We start from the raw sequence: 9,249 nt of genomic DNA, 5'->3' as shown, positions 1-9,249 counted from the left end.
TGGTAGGGATTTACTGCCTCAGAAAGGGTGGTAAGACATATATAGGGCAAACCATGGGTGCTTAAGATGGGGTAAGGGTGTCCAAGGCAGGGTCCACATCTAAGATAGCAGAATCAGAGGGAGAAATGCAGATTTCTGTGAAGATAAAATCAGAAAGGCACTAATAATTTATTTATAGCAAATACAGCTTAGATAACAAGAAGGTGAAGAACACCCTTATTCCTCCAGAGCAAAGCCCAGCTGCAGAAGCAAGGACACCTCTTGAATTTGCCGTTAATATCTGTAAGCAAAGCCTGGGACTGACCTGACATGGCTTTTGTTCCAGTGCTGGAGACTACAAGGCTGCAATGATGTGAGTGGACACCTTCTTCAGCCCTTGTTCCCCATCCACTGTACATAACTGTCTCCTTTAAGCTCCTTTTGGAGGATGATGACAGTGGCTGGCAAACATGTCCTGCTCTCCTGGGGCTCCCCATGTGCTTGTACTAGTTCTGTCTGCTGTTCTTTCAAGGGTCACTGTGCATTGTTCACACACACATATACTATGCTGAGCACTCAAGTCCTGGCCATGCCAAATTCAAGAGGAATTTCCTTAACACAGAGATGTTCTTACTGAGGACACAGCCTTGTATGGTTAGACTGCAATATCTGTGGCGTATTGTGACAACTGGAGCTATAAATACAGAAAATAAGGGTGACTTCGGTATGTTTTCCCACTCAAATTTTATTGGACTTTTTAAATCCACAAATGCCAGAAAACTTCTTTTATGACAATGGCATTCTTTAAGAGGCTGTTAAAAGCTACAAACTCTGACAGAGCCTCACCAGGCCACGCTTGTTTCTCAGGCCTTAGTGCGACATCATTCCGAGTGAGGCTATGCCAAAGAAGAAGACCCCAGTGATGAGAGCATCACTAACCCATCCCACTGCCCTTTCCCATCTTCCAGCCTTCAGCTGTTTGTCTGTTATCCCACAAGTGCAGCTGGCAGTGGGGAAAGGAGAGCAGCCAGAACTGCCCCACAGCACAATGTTCGACTTGCAAAGCCTTAGCTGGCAGGTGATGGTGTGCTGCATCCTCAGACAGAGCCTCCTGTTACTAGCACTGAAACACGAGGAAGTTCCTCTTCCACAGTCATTCAGACAGTTTTCAAAAGCTGATGGAAGAGGAACTGTGGGTTTAGTGACATCTGACCTCTGGATGTGGAGTACAGGCAGCCCCGCTACCTCCCACGGCCCACCCCGCTGCGTGCAAGGGGACCAACACCGTAGTGCCAGGAGAAGGACAGAGCATCTGGGACACTCATCCACAGTGATGTGGGCATATCACAGAATAAATTACCACTAAACAGAAGCAGTGACTCCTACTAAAGGCCAGCTGCTGGTACAAACTAAGCTGAAGAAGACCAGTCTTATGGCACGGGTTTCATCTCACAGAATCACAGAATTGTCTAGGTTGGAAGAGACCTCAAGATCATCAAGTTCAACCTCTGACCTAACACTAACAAGTCCTCCACTAAACCATATCACTAAGTTCAACATCTAAACTCATCACAGCTGTCCTATAAATAAGAACTTACTCTTACTGGAAGCAAAGGCAGGGGTCTTTGGGGGAAATACATCATATCTTTCATATCTTTAGCATTATCAAGTATTGTCAGAGCTCTCCGTAGCTATAAAAAAACAGCTGTTTTGTCCTGTTTAGGTCAGTGGAAGTCATAGGCATGACTTTGAATGACAGAAGCACAGAGATACAAATAGCTTATTTTTATTTATTTTGTTTTCTGACATCTATAAATATAAGCATCTGCAAGACTGCATGACTTTGCCAGAAGTTAAAAATACAATTGAAGAAGAAAGAAGCAGCCACAGACTGTTCCTAATGACAAGTCAAAATAAAACCAGCCACAGGGGAGTAAATCTAACTAGTATTTTCTACCCTATAAACTCAATTACCTCACCTCACCTCACCTTACCTCATCTCACCCAGCCGCCCAAAGAAAAGCTTCAAATGTAAAAATAAATGAATAAAAAATAATTCAGTATCATACACTAAGTATCACTTAGCCCTTTTGTTCTCTACCAGGTTCCTTTTGCCACACACTCCCTAATGATCCGGCCTAAAAAGGATGCCTTCTACCTCCGATGAGCTACAACTGCATTTGTAGATGTATCTATCACTCTGGTCTTTCTGCTGAAAGAGATGCTGTGTCCTAGGAATCTGCAAGGCACCAGGAAAAAGAGAACGATTAAGTGATTTTCAGCCTGTGGTCTGTATGCCCCAGGGACTTCATGAACTATTTCTAAATAGTTCTGAACCATGAAAAACAACCAAGGCAAACGATGTTTGTCACTGTGCTTTAATCTGATGGGCAGGAACTCACTCTTCATTAGAAAAATAGCTCCATTGGAAGCTTACTGGAAAAAGATAAAAGACATCATCCAAGACTGGAGGTGGTCTAGGAAAGTCCACGAGCCCACCTGAAGAGCAGGAACTTCCTTCATACATACCGCTTTCTGGATTATAAGTGTTTCAGCTGCCTGAAGCATGAAACTATGGTGAATTTATATAGCTTCTCAGCAGCATTTTGCAGTCCTTACTTCCCCAGCATCCATGCCAGTTAGTTTAAAGCTGGTGCAGTGGTTTCATCACTTTTCTAGTCCTACTTTATCTGAGCTGTTGTCGTTTCTCTGAGTCAAGGAGCTTTGCTTTCATCTTAGAAGTAGGAACATTATTGAAATATTTCTTTCCACATTATAAATCTGATGTGCTGATTTACCCCACCAGCTCTGGATGTTCTTGACTTATTAAGTGTCACCAGATCTACTCCACATTGTCCTAATCTGGGTACAACTATTTCACAACAGACAGACCAAAATAACCTCTGCTGGCTTAACATTTGTCATGTTGTCTGTTATACCACGGAACCATTTAGTGCAGAAACAGGCAACAGAGAATATCTGCATTGTACAACAGAACTTGGTGTAAAGATCACAGAGTTAATGCCCACCAAAAATAGCTCTGGACTGGGAAACAGTTAAATATCTCAGCAAAGCAGCATGGACAGCTAATTTTCCTTGAGGAGGGATGGAGTTACTAGCGAAACTGCTGTTCTCTAGGTCTGAACTGCTGTCTCTGCACAGCACCACACTGCTGTTCCAGCTTTGCCTGGAGCTAGCTCCAGGACATGGATGCTACAAAGTACAGATATGCTACCTATGTGCTATCCCAGAGATCACCTGAGGGATGCAGAGTATTTCATACATTCTAGACAATGCTTGCATAAAGAAATAAAACAGTGTAACAGAAGATTTCCCATGCTCTTGAGCAGCAGCATATGACAGCCCATGTTAAGGACAGTACATTAGAAATACAGCAGGTACAAGAATTCATAGCAAAATAATGTTTTTGCCATTCCACCAGGGGACCACTTGGTGACATTCCCAGATTGAGTCAGATGGGAAAGAAGACTGCAAACCAATGGGATCACTTCAGAAGAGTTTGGTTTTAGGCTGTCACTGCATACTGTGGAAAGAAATTCAGGCTCATGTTCCTTAACATGGTACTCATTTAGGACAGCTGTTCTCTAAATGCTGTGGTTTCTTGATGCAGTGCTGCAGGATCAGAGCTTGCCATCAGTAAGCATATACTGTCTGTGTACCTGTCCTTTCATAAAGCGGGTGTCTAAACTTTTCCCACCTCAAAACATCTTTCCCCACCAGCCTTCCCCACCACCTCCCCTATTTCTGTGCCAGTTTATAAAGTTGGTTGCTGTTTCTAGTGTTGCATTGTTTCTTCTGATCAGTTTGTATTTTACAACTTGGGGATGTACCCTCTGAGCTGAATTCTGGCTGGACCGCACTTTTCAGAGGGCTTCCTAAGTCACAAAGCTTTTCAGAGCCTGGTTATCCCAGTGAGTCCCTGCCCTGGATGAATGAGTATCAAATTGGAAGCAATCTTTAGTGCAAGTCTCAAGCTCACTGTCCCTGTACCACAACAGAGATGCATCAGCCCTGTGACTGCTGGCATGCCACAGGGGCCTTATCATCCCAGACTGCAGCACTTTCATTAACTGCTTCTTTACTCTATGACTACAGCCAATTCCTATGAAGTTATAGCTCTGGAAAAAAAAAAAAAAAATATATATATATATATATATATATTAATCAGAAGTAATGGAGTCATTTCCTGTAAGTAACCCCCAAGTAAAATAGCCACAGAAGCCTGAGAGATCCAGCAGTGCTCAGTCAAGAGCAAGGGAGGGAGAAGAAGGATTAGACATGCCAACCTCAGCCCCACTGCCATGCCGCTGTCTTGTTTGTCAAAGTTCATTTATTTTGGTTCAAAGACAATTTCTCTGACTTAAAAAGCCCTTGAGCCAGACCTCTGCAGGCTGGAAGCACCACCATCGCTTACTCTGCATTTTTCCCTGGCATTGACTGTTGGCAGCCATCAGAAACTGCAAACCCTTGGGCTGACCCAATGCCACTCATCTTATGCCTTAAGCTAATTCAAAAGCTGAGGAAGGAATTTCTCATACTTCTTTAACCCCAGTAGTTAAAAAGAAACTAGAAACATCCAGGAAAAAAAAAAATGGCAGTGAAACCAGCAAATGAACTGGCAGAGTGGGTAGAAGCCAGTGCAGGCATGGGCACAACGCTGGGAACTGCAGCAGATATGAGCAAAGGAGAAGGGCGGGACAGGGTGGGAGGGAAGGAGTGACCAAGCAGAAAAGGAATTATTGTACACTCTGGAGTTCGTGCTCTGCCCCAGATGTGGCCAAGTCTGTGGGCCTGGTTACGGACTCACAGATCAGGGAGAACCTGTCAGGAGCCCCTTTGTAGGGCTGGGCTCGCAGCCCCCAGTGCTCTGCATGGGGCCGGGTTAGGCAGCATCCACACACCGGCTTTCTGCACCAAGTGACAGCAGCAGCATGGTAGAGGTTAGGATGGGATTTACCTCACTGAACTTCAAGTATCTGTAGCACAGCTGCCAAGGGGGATCTGGCTAATAAAGCCACCTGAGTTTAGGAAATACCTGTGTAACCAAATGCAGGCATTTGCTTCAGCATGAGAGGGCTCGGCCATATTGACCAGACTCTGTGGACTGGGGAGGAAAGCTATGGTGCCTCACTCAGACACAGGCACTTACACGTGATGGGAGGTGAGCATCACACTCCGAATCCAAAAATAAAGTAGTCCTGAATTCAGCGCGGATCCATGCTGATACAATAGTGACAGCGACAGTCACACCAATACGTAGCTGGGGAATGCAGACAAAAATAAAACCTGCGGGAACAAGCCAAATTCTCAAAGGACTACAATAACCATCATTTAAAAACATCACAATTTTGACTGGCATTCAAAAACATCCAAATACTCTTAGCAGGGTTCAAAGCCATGCTGTGCTAAGCACTGTACAACCATGTAATAAGACACTCCCTGTCCATGGAGAATGTGTGCAAGAACAGTAAGATCAGGCCATGGTCTTTGCCCATTTTCTTTCTTTATTTTTCTTCCCTATCATCTTCACAGGGTTCTCACCAATCACCCATTGGTTGTACCAGAACACGGTGACACGATTTGGGCAAGAACTTGTATTAAAAATGAGCGTATATTGTTGTTCACAAACTTTCTGACTTTCCGAGGCCAAGTTTGTACCATGACATTGCAGGTTTCTTTTCAGGTGATGTCAGGTTGTTTCAACATGCAGAACCAGAAAAGCATATCAACAATTGTATGAGAAAAACAAATTGGGCAGCTATCTTCAGTTCAGCATTTTATCACTTTGTAAACCATAATATGGCCAAGGAAAAACAAGTATGAAGGGAATTGGGTCAATTCAGGACATGAGTTATTTTGAAACTCCTCTGCACCATGTTTAATATAAGCGCATTGCACTGTACCACAAAGGATAGCGCCACTTAAAACAAGAGAAATTTAAAGCATATGTACAGGTTTGCAGCACCGGGTGAAACAGACCTAATACAAATCATGATTTCATCTTGTGCAACACGAACTGACATTTTTTCACTTCTTTGCCTCCAGGGACAGGGTCTTACTGAGCAATGAATGGGTGATTAAATCATTAGCACTGAAGGGAAAGACTTGCACAAGAGTAAAGCTGGGCTCCATGGAGGAAATAACAGCTTAGGCTACGGGTTATGGCTCTCACTAAGCAAATGACAATGAATGCAAGTCCCTACTAGTACTGACACTTCTTTTTTTTTTTTTTTTTTTTTTTTTTTTCCCTTTACAAGATTTAAACTGCATGCTGCAGTGTCTAGGCATTCAGTCTGAGCATGACATGTCTAAATGAAACTGTTGCTATTCACAGCACAACTAGCATTTGTACATAGGAATGCAGCAAGATTTTGGCACCCAGGGGCTTATCTTCACTGCAAAGCTAAATTAACATTATAAAGTTGTACTTTGAATGATGCCTTTATTTTAAGTACTATTCACATCCAAAAACTTCACTCAAGTATGATGTAGAGCAGACACGGGATGGAAATAGTTGGTGCTGCCAGACCTCACACACCTTCCCATAATTCCCATGCATCAAGAAAGGTTAAACTCTCACAGAATCCACAGTGAAATAATTTACAGAACAACCTCATATATTTCTTCTGATGTTTGTAACCCATGCCAAAATGATCCCTGTAGTTGTCTACCCCAATAATCTGCCAGAGGCTACTCTTTCTCTTATTTTCTAACAGGAGCAATAGAATATTTTTTTTTCCTGAAACTGTGGTTTCATGCACATTAATATGGTTCTGCACACTGCCAGATCACTCAGCAGCACATATTTAATCTTGATCACGTGTGGGCATATGACTGCATTTCTGTTAAAACAGACAGAGCACATGATGGGGTTTTTACTGTCACCTTCTATCAACGCGAACTTTATGTCAGCCTCGGAGGCTGAATGATGGCTGATCTGTTACAAAGACAAGCAGTATGAAGTTAACCCATTACATTACTCTGAACTGATCTGAGCTGGCAGAAGGAATACACAGGAGGCAATGTGCAACGTGGGGCTATGCCATTCTGGATACCGTTAGGGGAGACAGAAAGATCGACTGCACTGGCCAGCCAGGGCCTCAGGCATGGCAGCACACAAGCCAAGATGCTATCTTAACCTGGCAATTTTGAAACCAATTTGCAATTGGCATCCTTGCCCAAGCCCCATGCCACCAGCCCATGGGGCTGTACAGCTAACGAGAAAGATGCTATTACCCAGGTGACCAACAACCGGCATAGATGCAACACCTTAGGCGTTATGGCCCATTGCTCAAAGTGGTCAAAGTGAAATGACTAAAGATAACAGAAACTGGATGTAAAATAACTCTGCTTGAACCCTATAAATGCTCCACCCCATGGCACAGCGCACAGCCTGCATCTGGCCCCATGGATGCAAACCATGAGGTTTGCATCAGCAAACCTCAGCGGCATCTTCTCGCCCTTCCTTACAGACTGCTACCACCTTGTGGTCATGCTGTTTTCCATGTTCATAAAAGCAGACGAAAGAAACATTTAGAAGTCAGACCCATTTTCCCCCGTTCCTCCAGAGACAAATGATTTTTAGGGAAAGAAGTTGCAAACACAGCGCACTGTGGGGCAATTGTGTCACTGGAAGTAACATAAAGGAATACACGACAAAAACCTTTGTCATAAAGCGAACACAAGGATCTCAAAATAGCACCTACCACTCCATTTTGCAAATGCAAATAAAGCTCTGTTAAGGAAGGACAGCACAGACATTTTAAAACCAAATTAACTAATTGTGAAGAACGGTTTCTCCAGAATCAAACAAAGATTTAATGCACCCATCCTGAAATCCTAGAATTCTTGATTCATTCAGGAACAAATTAACACTGAGATGGAAAAATCATTTGTAAAACAAAGCTTAAAGACATTTTAAATCAAGCTGCTGCCAACACCTTTTTCCCGCAAAATAATGTAATAGTGTGTAACTTCTCACCGGAGGTACCCAAAAGTTTCTGGAAACCCCAAACTAAGGTTTAGGCTGTGCACTGTCAGCTCAGCACCTTGCTTTTGCTGAGGGAATATTTCATTTCATTGTGAGGTAGGATGCTGCCCAGTGGGCAGGATAGATTAGATTTATGGTACAGTTTCCATTCTTGGTTCTGCCCTCTGACCTGTCCTGCCTCCTTGCCTATCTGGGGGATGCTCACTGAAACACATCACAAGACATAACATGGTTCTGACCGGGGTGATGACAGAAATAAAAGTCAGTAACTGAAGTAAGAGCACATGGTTGATTTTATTTGATTTGTGTTGTGGTTAGGTTACAGAGACTGGTGCTGGTACAAGGGAAGTAAATCTAATCATTCATCTGGCAATTTAGGGCAGCAAAAAAAAGAGTTCTGAAAGTATCAGGATAGCGATCGGACAGTATTACTTTTCAGCCTACAAAAGAGAATCATTTTTCAAGCCTCTTTCAGGAGTTTTCCCACTATTTGCCCAAGCTGCAGTGGTTTTCTAGGTGCCCACAGTAGCACGCTAGATGTGCTTATCATATGTTAAACAGTTTTCACTCGTTATAAGCAGGAAGACATGATGGCTCAAATCTCCTTTCTCAGAGACTTTTATAGGCACTGCAGTTAGCACGAGACTGAGACATAAGCTGTTGACTTGACACGCATGTGCGAGATGTGCAAACACTGAATTTACTTTATTGCAGTATTTCATGCTGATTATGCCCCCTGACGTGCAGGGCAGAGGGTAACGACCCAAAAACCGCCCTTTTCCACGCACAGCCCCGCGAGGTGCCGGAACGGGCTCCTCAGCACCGCCACCCAGCCACCGCCAGGCGGCGACTCGGCGCCGCCATCTTAGGGCAGCCCCGCTCGGCGCCGAACTCTCGCGAGAGGCGGCGCGGTTGCCATGGCAGCGGGGCGGGACGCCCGGGCCCGGCGCGGCCTCGCTCGCCCAGGCCGCCGGGGAAGCGCCGCCCCCGGGCCGGGCCCCGGCCGCGGCCCTGCGGGGAGCGGGCAGCGGGGCGTGAGGGGCGACAGGGGGTGGGAGGCGGCGGCCGCGCCCCGCGAGCATGTCGGGAGGCCCGGAGCAGCAGCAGGCAAGGGCACCCCGCGTGGAGGACGGGCACGCAGGGTCCTGCGGCTGCTCCAGAGGTGGCGGGCGCCGCCGCTCCGAGCTCTGCTGTGTCGCGACTGCTGCGCTGCCGTGACAGCGACGACAGTTAAAATAAAGTGCCCTCAGCTCCCCGGG

Source organism: Aythya ferina (genome assembly GCF_964211825.1).
Source record: "Aythya ferina genome assembly, chromosome: 1".
NCBI lineage: Eukaryota > Metazoa > Chordata > Aves > Anseriformes > Anatidae > Aythya > Aythya ferina.
This window is presented reverse-complemented; position numbering follows the sequence as displayed.